Genomic DNA, 16,228 nt, shown 5'->3' with positions numbered 1-16,228 from the left:
GTGCAGGGAGCGGGCGTGCAGAGGGGGGGGGAATCAGGAAGCTGGGGGGTGTTCATGGGGAAGACAGCCAGATTTTGAGGGCTTTCCTGAAGACCAGGTAAGCCTCTAAAAAAGCAGAGCGCAAGGGAGAAGGAGTTTCAGAAGGTGAGTGTGCAGACAGAGCAACAGGCACCTCCTATTATGGAGAACCTGAAAGCAGGGACTACCAGGGGGTGTGCAGAACCTGATCTGGGGATTCTCGTGGGGTAGTAGTTTGTTTCAGAGGAATTCTGGGCCTTTCTTGTGAATTGCGCGATGTGCAATGCACATGGCTTAGGAGGACCGTCGGGATGGGCAGCCAGTGGAGTGCCCAGAGTGCGGGGGAGAGGTGTTCTCTAGGGGAGAGTGCGAGAAGGAGTCTTGCTACAGAGTTTTGAATCCGTTGGAGCTTTCTTAGTTGGTATGTAGGTGCGCCTAGGTAGAGGGAGTTAGAGTAGTCGAGGCGCAGGAGGACGATGGCCATGATTACGTAAACTCTAAGGGAGTAGGCGAGATAAGGAAAGATCCGCTTGAGGATGCAGAGGTGGAAGGTGCACAATCTGCAGAGGTGGAAGGTGCACAATCGGGAGACTGCGCTGATGTGACGGAAGAGGGTCAGGTCTGAGCTAAACGTTTTTGACTGAGGGGGATGCAGAGGACGCAGTCCTAATGAAAGCGGCCACCGGATGGGTTGCTGAAGGAGAGCCGTTTGCTGCAGATTAGGATTTTATTTTTGTCAGTGGTCGCGGAGCTGGTGATTGTTCGTTACCCATAGGCCAATGTCTGAGAGGCAGGATGCCAGGTCTGGGTGGGGGAATTGGGAATCTTGTGGATGATCTGGGTGTCGCCAGCATATTTGTAACAGGTGAGATTGTGGGAACGTAGAGTTTGGGGAGGGGCATAAGGTAGAGGTTAAAGAGGAGAAGAGAGGGGGGATCCCTGGGTGACTCTGTGGGGGGCAGAGGAGAAAGGATGGAAAGCGACGATTTGGGAACAGTCGGAGAGAAGAGAGAAGATGCATCTGAACATTAAAAAAAAAAAATCTAAAATCTTGCGCCCATACTCTTTCCACATAATTAAAAAGATTCTATGAAAGACCTTTAAATATCTCAAAGTAAAGGAAGAAAGGCCTCTATAAACCTGCTGATCTTATCAAAGAGACTGTAAGGTACCTTAAAAAGGGACCAGGCTATTAATGGTGTCCTGCTTTCAGTAAATATAGCAAAGCTGTCTACAGTGATCAAAGGTCAATGGCCGGAGAAGAGGAATCAAAAGTGTTGACAGGGTATAGTGCATGCTGGAAAACACAGGATTAGATGAAGTCCTCAATATAGACCATACAGATTGGACACGGCTGATTATTTACAGTAATCCCTGCTCACTTTGATTACATTCAGAAAAATCAGATTAAGTTTCACTCGCGTAGTAAGGAGCCAATCTTGCAAGCTCTTGCAAGCGAGGTCGCTTTCAAGCAGGCACAAGAGAAGTACATAGCTTTGTACAGACTGCTCTCTATCCTGCTTATATCTCACTTGGATAGTAGAGGTACACGATTCCATCGTGGCTTTGGTCATGCGCAGATTTGAAAAGGAAACATTACTGTTTGCCATCTATCATTGCCCAGCAAAGACATGATTTCTCTAGACGGCGCTGCTTTCTCATTCAACCACATCCTTTGCCACAGCCTTACTGGTTCCAGTCCCAGTGTGCCTTCCCATTGCAAGAACGATCAACACATTGTAAACCAGATCATTGGATGCTCACAACGGTAGACCGAAAATGCGTTTTAAAAATGAGTTTGCCCCATACACTAGCGCCACATAAAGCTATAGCTTCAGGCCTGGCATTACAGTTCCTGGGAATCCCATACTCAGGTGGCCAGGAAAAGGCCATTGCTTTTGGATCCGGTCAATGGGGTGGACAAGCAAGGGAGGATCACCTGGCTAGGGGGTCTTCAGGGAGTGGAGGAGAAACACCAAATGGCGAGACATGGTATCCCTTTTTTCCACAAACCATCTAACCCAATCCCTGTTTATTTTTTGGGAAACCAATTCTCATAAGTCCTCCCCACTTTGTTTTGACAAAAGTCCTGCAGCAAAGAAGATGGGGAATGAGGTCAGAAGGATTACCTCCCCTGACTTACATTGGTCTTGTCCCTGTAATGAGGCCAGGCAGAGTCAGGCACGCAGCTCTATTTATATACACCTGACACTTATTTAAACTCCCTGTGAAACTAAAAGGTGGCGAGCACAAGCACACAGAGGTGCTGGGTACATGAAGGAACAGCTCTTCCAAGGCTGATGTGAACCAGGCTGGGAGTTGGAAGGCCAACGGGTTGATCAACAATTGAGAGGATCGAGAATAAACCAGTCGAGATTTCCAAGCTTTCGGGAAGCCGCAAGTGTTCGAAAAGCAGAGCCGAGCGAGCAGAGGGGCAAGTAACCTTCCAATTGCCAGGGAGGGCCTGTGACCCTGTCGGGTGAACAGCACAGTTGGAAAGGAACAGAGGAAGCGTTGGTAACAGTCTTGAAGTGCAAGGAAAAGATGAAAGCAAGTCATTTAGCACAACCAGTGAGTTATCGAGAGCAACAAAAGTCTGGTTGAAGTTAAATAGAAAGTGACTGATTTGCAAGTTGATGGTTGCGCGTGGAGTTGATCCGAAGACCCCCTCGGCTGTGAGGCCGGTAGCTGGGCTAGCCTCGGTACGTGTACTGGTATCAGAACCAAGAAGGTTCATCCTGGTCGGGCGCCTCCTTGGGAAGGAGTCGCCTTTGCGGGGTGCAATGGTGAATAGAGGCCTCAACTTAGGCCTCCAGCGATGTTTGATAAAGTCCTTCAGGTCCTACAGGTGGTGACTTCTGGAAGAGCTCCCTCCACCTAGCTAGCCTGTTCTTCAGAGCCCGTGATGTCAAGGTGTTGTATGCGGAACAACCCTCCCAGCCGTGGTCGGGGTCAAGGCAGCAGAGGCAAAGGACGTGGGGGTCTGAAGTGGGGAAGAGCCCCTCACAGGGTGGACACCTGCTGAAGCCTGCTGAAATCGACATGCGCCGGGGAGGAGCGTGGCGTTGGAAGTCCAAGTATCTAAAAGAAAAAAGACAAAGATAGAAGAATTTCCGGGGAAAAGCACATGGTATTACATGGCCGAAGCCAATCCCAGAAGCTCTGGTGAAATCGGCCTGTTCCTGTCGATGAGGAAAAGGGGACTGAGGAGTGGCGTCGGTGGCCAGAGTCAGGCAAGCCCCCGCGTGCCTCTAAATTTAAAGGCGAAGAAGACTTTTCTGGTATAAAACATAAGAGTGTGAAGAGGACAATTTTTAAAGGAAAAGGAAACAAAGTAGCAGAGTGGTCATGCGCAAGGAAGTCGCACATTCAAAAGTCTTGGTTATGAACTTTGTTTTGAAAGATATTACAAGCGGAGAGCAAACGAAAGAAAACTGAATAAGAGCAAAACAAAATATGTGAATTGTGGAATAGGGCAAGATGGCAAAAGTCGAGTATAAAACTTTGGAAAGGGCCAAGAAGGCAAGTGAAAGAGAATAAGAACTACAAATATCAAGAGGCATTTGTGTTACACGAAAAGATGTGAATTGTGAAATATGCCAAGGGGGAAAAAGTGAAATGTAAGAACTATAAAAACCGAGAAGCACTGATGGGGAAAACCAAGAGGATTTGGTGTTACACAAACTTTTTTTTTTGTACAAGCCAAGAGGGCAGACTGAAGAAAGCAAGAATAATAAATACCAAGAAGTATTGGTGTCACAAGGAGTGCGGATTGTGAATATTGAAAGGCAGGTCGAAGTGGTCATACAGAGGACTAAATAAATTTCCAAAGTATTCGACAGTGAAAGATAACTTGGATAAAACATGGTGAAGGGAATCCCATGAAAAGACAGATTCGAGACCCGCAGGGGGAACTATAAGAAGTTGAAAGCCTAGGAACTAAGCACTGGCGGCTGAAGCCTAAGAAAGTGATAGAACTACCAAGAGTTAAAAGCCCGAGATTGAACTGTTGAACTGTACCAGTAAACCAAAGTGTGCAAAACGGATAGAAAGGCAACACCCAACTATACTTTGTTTATCGAGAGACTCTAGACCCCATGGGGTTGAACCTGGGGAAGGGAGTTAGTGCTGAAGCCATGCTGACATTTATTGTTGATACGCTATTTTCATTTTTGTATTCCCTTAACACATTTGTGATCTTAAGAAGTAGGGCAAGGTTAGGTTTCTTTAGAATAGGCCTTTTTATTTTTGACCAGACTGACTTGGACGTATTTATTATTGTTAAATGGTCGAGATTACTTCCATTTTAGAGTTCGGGCACGTTAAGGATTCCACCATGCCAACCAAATTCATAAATAAAGGTTTTCCAACATGTAAACATTGTGTTTGTGTCTACTACTTGTTACCATGCCTTCCTGATATGATAAGGCATTTATAACACGCCTATACACAAGTGTTTCAAGGCGCGACGAGGCAGAGGAGGGGAACAAAGGGAGGACGGACAACTATCCTACTAGTGTCATGCGTGGAAGGAAGGTTACCCTCAGGCACACTGCTTTACATAACACTCATACCCCCGGGGACTCCCCGACACATAACACAGCTAGAATCCCCAAGTCACAGTCAGCCCCTCATAATGTCATGCTACCTGTGGTGCGAGAGAAGCGTCATCATTTCCAAGGCTCTGTCAGAGGGTGACTTTGTTCGTTCCCTCGTTTCCAGTGGCAACTGCCATGGAGATTGCGAGCGGGCTGGAGCAGCCGACCGCAACCACTTCCTGGTTCCGGGCCGACTTCCCGGTCACGTGCCCTGAGCTCCGCTCACGTGATCGGGAGTCGGTAGACATAAAAACCGCGCAATTTGAATCATTCGCCGCTTCACTGCTGTTTTCAAGACACTGTTCGGCGTTCTCGATTCACGTCTTGGATTCATTGGAAATAGACCTCAAGCTTACGGATAACGGACTGGTATTCTTGCTCCTTGGATTTGTGGTTTTGGGGTCTGCTCGGATTCACAGACTTTTGGCTAACGGTTAATGGATTGTTTCGGATTACCCTTCTCTGCTTTGTCACTTACTCATCTGTCTTCGAGGTTCCTTGAACTTCCACGGTGCCTACAAGTAATCCACGAGTACCACAGTGCCACGAATACTTCCAGGATCATCAGGTGCGTAGCCAGCGCTGAGTTTCTGGCGCCTGGCTTTATGGATTGCTGACGCTTCCTTGCACCACAGCCTCAGAGTTCCCAGCGCCTTTCCATTTAACTTGGGTAAGCCCCTTATCAATACAGTTACATTGTTTTCAGTACTGTACTTGTTTGTGCTAATACCTGAATTATTCCAACATCTCTGGGTTCCTCGGCGGCGTCTGATCCTGCGAAACAACAACCACCTGTGGCCTCAAGGCTCGCACAGAGAGTAGTTTTCTCTCTCCCTGTGTGGAACTTGGGGACAGAGGCCCATATATTCTTCACGACGCGTCAAGTCAAAACAACTAGGCCAGGAGTCATTCAGATCGCAGAAGTGCATGGGAAGGTTTAGGGACAGTGCAGTACATGAGAAGAAGATAAAAATAATAAGTACAGCCAACAAGTGGCAATGGTAAGTGCATACACGGGTGTCAAGGGCTGGTAGGGGGACTGTAGGGATACGGAAACAGTCCCCTAGTGCTGGGATTGCCAGGCGGGCAGTGCATGTGTGTGCCGGGTGGGGGAGAGGGGACCAGGGCAACAAGTTAAAAGTACAGATTTCACCACCCTTATCTGCTGCTCTAAACCATTCATAATGTCAGTTTGGGCATCTAGGAGTTGCTGTAATGCACATGGTGAGAGGTGTCCCCTGCCATCCGTGTCCGCTAGAACTGGAATATGTTGCATACCACAAAGTGGGACATCAGCGTTGTCCCTCAATAGGGTGTTTGTGAGACAAGTAGCGAGTACACATAGCTGCCGAACTCCCGCCTGCACAGGACACCAGGGCATGCAAAGCCCATTAGAACCTGGACGAAGACATACCTTCTTACAGATGTGTGCTACCAGGGCATGCAATGCCCATTAGAACCTGGGCGAAGACATACCTTCTTACAGGTGTGTGCTACCAGGGCATGCAATGCCCATTAGAACCTGGGCGAAGACATACCTTCTTACAGATGTGTGCTACCAGGGCATGCAACGCCCATTACAACCTGGGCGAAGACATAACTTCTTACAGATGGGTGCTACCAGGGCATGCAACGCCCATTAGAACCTGGGCAAAGACATACCTTCTTACAGATGTGTGCTGTGTGTGTGCTAGCAGGGCATGCAATGCCCATTAGAACCTGGGCGAAGACATACCTTCCTACAGATGTGTGTTACCAGGGCATGCAATGCCCATTAGAACCTGGGCGAAGACATACCTACTTACAGATGTTGGCTACCAGGGCATGCAACGCCCATTAGAACCTGGGCAAAGACATACCTTCTTACAGATGTGTGCTGTGTGTGTGCTAGCAGGGCATGCAATGCCCATTAGAACCTGGGCGAAGACATACCTTCTTACAGATGTGTGTTACCAGGGCATGCAATGCCCATTAGAACCTGGGCGAAGACATACCTACTTACAGATGTGTGCTGTGTGTGTGCTAGCAGGGCATGCAATGCCCATTAGAACCTGGGCGAAGACATACCTTCTTACAGATGTGTGTTACCAGGGCATGCAATGCCCATTAGAACCTGGGCGGAGACATACCTTCTTACAGATGTGTGCTACCAGGGCATGCAACGCCCATTAGAACCTGGGCAAAGACATACCTTCTTACAGATGTGTGCTGTGTGTGTGCTAGCAGGGCATGCAATGCCCATTAGAACCTGGGCGAAGACATACCTTCTTACAGATGTGTGTTACCAGGGCATGCAATGCCCATTAGAACCTGGGCGAAGACATACCTTCTTACAGATGTGTGCTACCAGGGCATGCAACGCCCATTAGAACCTGGGCGAAGACATACCTTCTTACAGATGTGTGCTACCAGGGCATGCAACGCCCATTACAACCTGGGCGAAGACATACCTTCTTACAGGTGGGTGCTACCAGGGCACGCCCATTAGAACCTGGGCGGGGCATGCAACGCCCATTAGAACCTGGGCGAATAAGACATACCTTCTTACAGATGTGTGCTGTGTGTGTGCTACCAAGGCATGCAATGCCCATTAGAACCTGGGCGAAGACATACCTTCTTACAGATGTGTGCTACCAGGGCATGCAATGCCCATTAGAACCTGGGCGAAGACATACCTTCTTACAGATGTGTGCTGTGTGTGTGCTACCAGGGCATGCAACGACCATTAGAACCTGAGCAAAGACATACCTTCTTACAGATGTGTGCTGTGTGTGTGCTACCAGGGCATGCAACGCCCATTAGAACCTGGGCAAAGAAGACATACCTTCTTCCAGATGTGTGCTACCAGGGCATGCAACGCCCATTAGAACCTGGGCGAAGACATACCTTCTTACAGATGTGTGCTACCAGGGCATGCAACGCCCATTAGAACCTGGGCGAAGACATACCTTCTTACAGATGTGTGCTACCAGGGCATGCAACGCCCATTAGAACCTGGGCGAAGACATACCTTCTTACAGATGTGTGCTACCAGGCCATGCAACGCCCATTAGAACCTGGGCGAAGACATACCTTCTTACAGATGTGTGCTACCAGGGCATGCAATGCCCATTACAACCTGGGCGAAGACATACCTTCTTACAGATGTGTGCTGTGTGTGTGCTACCAGGGCATGCAATGCCCATTAGAACCTGGGCAAAGACATACCTTCTTACAGAGGTGTGCTACCAGGGCATGCAATGCCCATTAGAACCTGGGCAAAGACATACCTTCTTACAGATGTGTGCTACCAGGGCATGCAATGCCCATTACAACCTGGGCGAAGACATACCTTCTTACAGATGTGTGCTACCAGGGCATGCAACACCCATTAGAACCTGGGCGAAGACATACCTTCTTACAGATGTGTGCTACCAGGGCATGCAATGCCCATTAGAACCTGGGCAAAGAAGACATACCTTCTTCCAGATGTGTGCTACCAGGGCATGCAATGCCCATTAGAACCTGGGCGAAGACATACCTTCTTACAGATGTGTGCTACCAGGGCATGCAATGCCCATTAGAACCTGGGCAAAGAAGACATACCTTCTTCCAGATGTGTGCTACCAGGGCATGCAATGCCCATTAGAACCTGGGCGAAGACATACCTTCTTACAGATGTGTTACCAGGGCATGCAATGCCCATTAGAACCTGGGCGAAGACATACCTTCTTACAGATGTGTGCTACCAGGCCATGCAACGCCCATTAGAACCTGGGCGAAGACATACCTTCTTACAGATGTGTGCTACCAGGGCATGCAACGCCCATTAGAAGCTGGGCGAAGACATACCTTCTTACAGATGTGTGCTGTGTGTGTGCTACCAGGGCATGCAACGCCCATTAGAACCTGGGCGAAGACATACCTTCTTACAGATGTGTGTTACCAGGGCATGCAATGCCCATTAGAACCTGGGCGAAGACATACCTTCTTACAGATGTGTGCTACCAGGCCATGCAACGCCCATTAGAACCTGGGCGAAGACGTACCTACTTACAGATGTGTGCTACCAGGCCATGCAAAGCCCATTAGAACTTGGGCGAAGACATACCTTCTTACAGATGTGTGCTACCAGGGCATGCAATGCCCATTAGAACCTGGGCGAAGACATACCTTCTTACAGATGTGTGCTACCAGGCCATGCAACGCCCATTAGAACCTGGGCGAAGACATACCTTCTTACAGATGTGTGCTGTGTGTGCTAGCAGGGCATGCAATGCCCATTAGAACCTGGGAGAAGACATACCTTCTTACAGATGTGTGCTACCAGGCCATGCAAAGCCCATTAGAAGCTGGGAGAAGACATACCTTCTTACAGATGTGTGCTACCAGGGCATGCAATGCCCATTAGAACCTGGGCGAAGACGTACCTACTTACAGATGTGTGCTACCAGGCCATGCAAAGCCCATTAGAACCTGGGCGAAGACATACCTTCTTACAGATGTGTGCGCTTGGAAGAATATCCATGAAGGCCATACATACGGAATATGCTACGATTAAATAAAGGTTCAGCGCTTGCTCGTTGGTTCCTAAACCCTTGCAGAACTGGTTATCTACGAGCATGTCCCGCCCTTGCATCCAGTTCAAAAGGCGAGCCGAATCCATCGAATGCAATATCTTACTGGTGGACACTCCAGCCAGAGGCGCGCGTCCAGACACATGGGAATGGCACCCCTCTTCCCGGCCTCCCCGCCATGACCTTGGAATGTCAGGATGCCGCCTCTCTGGCAACGAACCCATCCAACTAGGAACTGAATGCAACTGGCCGAGAGGAGAGGCACATTCAAAGAGTTAGAGACAAAACTAATGTATAGCAAGTGTGAAGGTACTGGGCCACAGCACGTGTGTCCGAGCAGACACCCCAGCTTGTGGACAGCGAGCGGGCTAGGCATTTGGTAAAGGCCATGAGGGCCGACTCCAGACCAAATCACAGAGCTGTTTTTGAGTTTGGAGAGAGTGATCTTGTTAAGTGTCTTTATTGGCATTAAACATGTAAAGTGCAAATGAACCAGTCGTAAAACAAGCTGGCACTTTGGGTCACTTATGCAGCACTAGTGTATCAAAGGTCATATGCAAATACCTTGCCACGATTAGGTAGCAATATCTATCCAATACTCCAGAGCTTGCATTTCATCCTACAGCATTCTACAGCACAGTCCTACACATCCGACACGAGCATAGAAAGCCAAAGTGGACCATCGTGCTGCTAGCTATATGGGTAGCGTGCTCTGTGCCGAGCCTCACGTCACCCTACAGCACACCGTTATTCATCTACTCGTAGATCCAGGTAGTGGAAATGGGCTTATTACATTATTTTATTGATTTTTTTTATAACGTGCCTAATACCCGAGTTTGGCTTCAAAGCGCGTATCTGGGATTCAAAGCTTTGTTGCTCTGCGTGGTCTTGCTTCCAAGAGCAGCGCATTGCCCCGGTGCCATCCTCTTTGGGCATCGTTGTGGGCCACAATAGAAGTACGAGCCTTGAGACATAGATCAATCATTTACCACCCACCCCACACTCTTCTCTTTCACAGGTGCATTCGGTTGTATTGTACCCAACTCAGCTCTTGCCCAACCATGCATTTGTCTGAGCCAGACACACTGTTTGCGATAAAAGTGCATTCATTTATTGCACCAGGATTTGGGGAGAAGCCCAAATAAGCATTTAACTGGAGAATGCCTCAACATGTGTACTGACCACTGGCCACTGGCGAGTGAGAAATGGTGTACTTGTGCATGTGGACAGTAGAAGGGGAGAGTGACTTTTCTACCCCTGATCCGGAGCATTCCATTCCTTGTTGTTAGCTGCCCTCTTAGGAACATTTGACTTTTGGGCAGGACTTGCACAAATGAAGAAAGGAAGCCCGTGGGCCTTACACCTGGGGCCGGGCAGGCATCAGGGATTGGGTTAATTGCTGCCTTGCGGGGGTTTACCTCTTGCATTCCTGTGCCGTTTCTGCACTTTCAGACGGATTGCTCCCCCTTCCCCGTCAGCGAATGTCTGACTGGTGCCAGTGTCGCCCATCTTCCTTTACAGGAAACGCCTGGAAGCGACCGGCACAGCGGTCAATGCCAACTTACGGGGGGGGGGGGGTATGTTCCCTTGTTTGGGGACCAACAGGTGTCCAGAGGTGATTATTTATTTATGTACACTCTTATAGTGTTTAGGGGCAGTTTGTTCCAGAGACGGCTTGGTTGCCAGAGCACAGATGTACCATCTGCAAACACTGCTTTATATAGGGGTGCAACTGCATGCAGGACGATTGCCATTTACTGCAGCAAACTAAAAGTCAACAACTCCTTGGGCTCTCATGGGACACATCCGCAGCAACCCCATAGTACATCTCTAGTTGTCGGGCAAATTGCACAAACCGATACCCTGGTATGCCCTGGAACTTGGTGGACGCGACCACACATGCCCCCCCCTGCCCCAGCCCCAAGCCAACTGGTTTGGAAGTGGGTCATCTCTCCTCAACTGGCACAGGTGGCTGCATTTCATAGGATCTAGGACTGGCCCCAATACCCACTGCTGAGTGAACTCCTTAAGCAAACCACTTTGCAACAACGTTGCAACTGGGATGTTATGCCCTGGACTTTAAAAAGGCTACATCCTCTGAGAACCAGCCTGCATAATAAGGGAGTTAGTAGGCCATCAAGAGCCTGACAGAAGCACCACTGATGCGCCTGCAAACACACAAGAGACAGGAGACAGGAGACAGGAGAGCAACACCACTTTATTAGGGACCAAATGGCCAAAGATAAAGCTAGTCTATTCCAGATTTCTGTGGCCCGCGGCAAACTCTTAAATCCGCTAGACTATGTGCGTAAAGGTCTTGGAGAGCATGGCACATCCGGATGCATAAACACGGGAACATTGTAAGAGGTTAAAGGGAACTAAGCTGCCATCAGATACAGTTTCTGCCGCTAAACAGTCTACTGCATGTGTTGCAGCGCTCCATTGCAATCACCATAATTGCAACATCAGCATACAAAGACGTCACATTCTCCCTCCCAGAGGCCAGAGCCCATACGGTGCGTTTTTCCTTGGACTTACTTGCCTAGCTAGGAAATGCTGCCTCCGAGCCCAGCCCGCACCGTGCAGGAAGAGCCCAGCCCGCACCGTGCAGGAAGAGCCCAGCCCGCACCGTGCAGGAAGAGCCCAGCCCGCACCGTGCAGGAAGAGCCCAGCCCGCACCGTGCAGGAAGAGCCCAGCCCGCACCGTACAGGAAGAGCCCAGCCCGCACCGTACAGGAAGAGCCCAGCCCGCACCGTACAGGAAGAGCCCAGCCTGTACCATCCAGGAAGAGCCCAGCCTGCACCATCCAGGAAGAGCCCAGCCCGCACCATCCAGGAAGAGTCTAGCACCATACAAACGCAACAAGTAGCACAGGGCTGTGACTTAGAAGCTGGGTAGACGTCTCCTACCTGTCTTAATTGCACATCCATTCTGTGACGCAACAAAGTTAAGTATGAGTAGGAGATAGAGAAATATGGGTTTGTGGAGTGTTAGTTTGCCTCATGGAACTCATGGGAGGTATTCCTCCTTCACCCACCTTCTTAAGCATATTCAACCCTACATGAGAAAGTATTTCCTCAAACTCTGCAAAGATAAATGTGGAGGCAAATGAATGCACCGACCATTAATATGTGAACAATAACTAATCTCTCTTTAATGCAACAATTCTTGATATATCCCTTCACAGCGTAGAATTCACATTTCGATCACCGCCACCTAATAACGGCTCCTTTCATGAGGCCCCCAATGGGCAAGGTACAATTTCTCTTTGAAATGCTAAAACCAAACAAATTCAGTCACCAGGACACCTGCAAAATGCTGTCTGCTACCTATCCAAAGGTGACTAAAACAAGACTATGGGCCTCATTACCAAATTGCCGGTAGGAAATCGCACCTTATCGCTTCCGCCGCCCAACATTACCAGGATATTAGCGGTGGTGGAGTAACGGGTGAACTAAAAGAAGACTATGGGCCTCATTACCAGATTGCCGGTAGGAAATCGCACCTTATCGCTTCCGCCGCCCAACATTACCAGGATATTAGCGGTGGTGGAGTAACGGGTGAACTAAAACAAGACTATGGGCCTCATTACCAGATTGCCGGTAGGAAATCGCACCTTATCGCTTCCGCCGCCCAACATTACCAGGATATTAGCGGTGGTGGAGTAACGGGTGAACTAAAACAAGACTATGGGCCTCATTACCAGATTTCCGGTAGGAAATCGCACCTTATCGCTTCCGCCGCCCAACATTACCAGGATATTAGCGGTGGTGGAGTAACAGGTGAACTAAAACAAGACTATGGGCCTCATTACCAAATTGCCGGTAGGAAATCGCACCTTATCGCTTCCGCCGCCCAACATTACCAGGATATTAGCGGTGGTGGAGTAACGGGTGAACTAAAAGAAGACTATGGGCCTCATTACCAGATTGCCGGTAGGAAATCGCACCTTATCGCTTCCGCCGCCCAACATTACCAGGATATTAGCGGTGGTGGAGTAACGGGTGAACTAAAACAAGACTATGGGCCTCATTACCAGATTGCCGGTAGGAAATCGCACCTTATCGCTTCCGCCGCCCAACATTACCAGGATATTAGCGGTGGTGGAGTAACGGGTGAACTAAAACAAGACTATGGGCCTCATTACCAGATTTCCGGTAGGAAATCGCACCTTATCGCTTCCGCCGCCCAACATTACCAGGATATTAGCGGTGGTGGAGTAACAGGTGAACTAAAACAAGACTATGGGCCTCATTACCAGATTGCCGGTAGGAAATCGCACCTTATCGCTTCCGCCGCCCAACATTACCAGGATATTAGCGGTGGTGGAGTAACGGGTGAACTAAAACAAGACTATGGGCCTCATTACCAGATTGCCGGTAGGAAATCGCACCTTATCGCTTCCGCCGCCCAACATTACCAGGATATTAGCGGGGGTGGAATAATGTAAGTTTCCATTCCCACGAGTCATAGGAGTCCGTGGGATGGGAACCACTGAAGCACTGGCACGTTTATAATGGTGCCGGTGCTTCAGTAAATTTTCTGCTGGTAGAGGCCTGAACTCCCAGCAGGTCAGGCCTCCCGGTTATTGACTGCCCATACCAGCAGACTCAGGGTAACCCAGTCCAGAAAAAATACCGGAGCTGGTAGTACCAGCCATTTTACTGCCGCTTTCTCCGGACCGGGCAATCTTGTAATGCAAATTCAATAATAGCTAAACAAATCATTCTCTTTTTGCAAAAAAAAAAAACAAAGGTATGACCAATGATAACCAATGGTAATTACTGCACTCTATTTCAGAAATTGACTAAACACAGTGCAATAAAGCATGCCCTTATGCAAATATGAAATGTAAGGCTAAAATGCTAGAATATGCAAATTCAAAGATGCAAGCCTAGCATACAATAACAACAGTGAAAGCTTTAAACTCAAGAGGGGCCAATAGTCAGCAACTACACAGATTGAATGCCTGCTCCTGACTTGAGACTGCTTCCTCAGTTACACCCCACCAGGACCGTCAGCATGCCAGTCTATCTAGTGAAGGCTTGCGTACCATTTATGTACTTTTTGATGGAACCCCGACCCACCCCCAGAACTCCCTCCGAGTCTGGTATTCCTAATGCAATCCTATCAAGCACGAGTTCTGAAACCCTCCCCCCAAGGTATTATGAATAACATGTTATTGCTACACCCCCAATCTTACAAGTTGCTCACCAACTTCAGGTTTCACAATTTTGGATGGCATTTCCGTCTGATGCAAATGTAACTGCCTTGTATGTCAGGAGTTAGGCAGCAAGAGCCTTTTGTATCTTAAGGTCATGCATTTGTGTGTTAAGAAAGAGGCTATTGGTGCTTAAGTGTTGTCATTCTGCTATCACCGGAAACATATTTCTTCCCTGTATAAAGAGCAAGCACATATGGCATAGCTTCTCTTGAGAGCTACTATTTCTTCTTCCCTGCATAAAGGACAAGGAGACATTGCATAGCTTCCTTGAGAGCTACTGTTTCTTCCCTGTATAAAGGGCAAGGACATGTGGCATAGCTTCTCATGAGAGCTATTTCTTCCCTGTATAAAGGACAAGGACACATTGCACGGCTTCTCGAGAGCTACTGTTCCTTCCCTGTATAAAGAGCAAGCACATATGGCATAGCTTCTCTTGAGAGCTACTATTTCTTCTTCCCTGCATAAAGGACAAGGACACATTGCATAGCTTCCTTGAGAGCTACTGTTTCTTCCCTGTATAAAGGGCAAGGACATGTGGCATAGCTTCTCATGAGAGCTATTTCTTCCCTGTATAAAGGACAAGGACACATTGCACGGCTTCGAGAGCTACTGTTTCTTCCCTGTATAAAGAGCAAGCACATATGGCATAGCTTCTCTTGAGAGCTACTGTTTCTTCTTCCCTGCATAAAGGACAAGGAGACATTGCATAGCTTCCTTGAGAGCTACTGTTTCTTCTTCACTGTATAAAAGGACAAGGACACATTGCATAGCTTCTCTTGAGAGCTACTGTTTCCTTCCTGTATAAAGGCCAAGGATACATTACATAGCTTCTCTTCAGAGCTACTGTTTCTTCCCTGTATAAAAGGACAAGGACACATTGCATAGCTTCTCTTGAGAGCTACTGTTTCTTCCCTGTATAAAAGGACAAGGACACATTGCATGGCTTCTCGAGAGCTACTGTTTCTTCCCTGTATAAAGAGCAAGCACATTTGGCATAGCTTCTCTTGGGAGATACTGTTTCTTCCCTGTATAAAAGGACAAGGACACATTGCATAGCTTCTCTTGAGAGCTACTGTTTCTTCCCTGTATAAAAGGAAAAGGACACATTGCATGGCTTCTCGAGAGCTACTGTTTCTTCCCTGTATAAAGGACAAGGACACATTACATAGCTTCTCTTGAGAGCAACTGTTTCTTCCCTGTATAAAGGACAAGGACACATTGCACAGCTTCTCTTGAGAGCTACTGTTTCTTCCCTGTATAAAAGGACAAGGACACATTGCATGGCTTCTTGAGAGCTACTGTTTCTTCCCTGTATAAAGGACAAGGACACGTTGCATAGCTTCTCTTGAGAGCAACTGTTTCTTCCCTGTATAAAGGACAAGGACACATTGCATAGCTTCTCGAGAGCTACTGTTTCTTCCCTGTATAAAAGGACAAGGACACATTGCATAGCTTCTCGAGAGCTACTGTTTCTTCCCTGTATAAAAGGACAAGGACACATTGCATAGCTTCTCGAGAGCTACTGTTTCTTCCCTGTATAAAAGGACAAGGAAACATTACATTTTTTATTTTATTGAATATTTTTTTTTTAATAACACACCTAATACCATACCCGAGATTGGTTTCTAAGCACGGATCCGGGATCCGTACCTCTGTTGCTCGGCGCGGTCTTGCTTCCAAGACTAGCGCGTTGCCCCTGTGCTAGCCTCCGTTCACTTAACTTATCTGGAGTAACTTCTCTTGAGAGCTACTGTAAAATCTCCATTGGAAGGAATAAAAAACGAAATGGGCTTTTTCTAGTTTCTGATTCACGCTACACGTTCTAACACTG

At 48.1% G+C, this 16,228-nt stretch overlaps 1 protein-coding gene across 2 annotated transcripts in view; it reads right to left on the bottom strand.

Moving 5' to 3' along the window:
- ODF2 (outer dense fiber of sperm tails 2) overlaps positions 1–16,228 on the bottom strand; it is a 1,029,707-nt gene that overhangs the window by 652,443 nt on the left and 361,036 nt on the right. The window lies entirely within an intron of this gene.

Source organism: Ambystoma mexicanum, chromosome 8, assembly GCF_040938575.1.
Source record: "Ambystoma mexicanum isolate Mex_15411 chromosome 8, UKY_AmexF1_1, whole genome shotgun sequence".
Classification (NCBI taxonomy): Eukaryota; Metazoa; Chordata; class Amphibia; order Caudata; family Ambystomatidae; genus Ambystoma; species Ambystoma mexicanum.
This window is presented reverse-complemented; position numbering and strand designations above follow the sequence as displayed.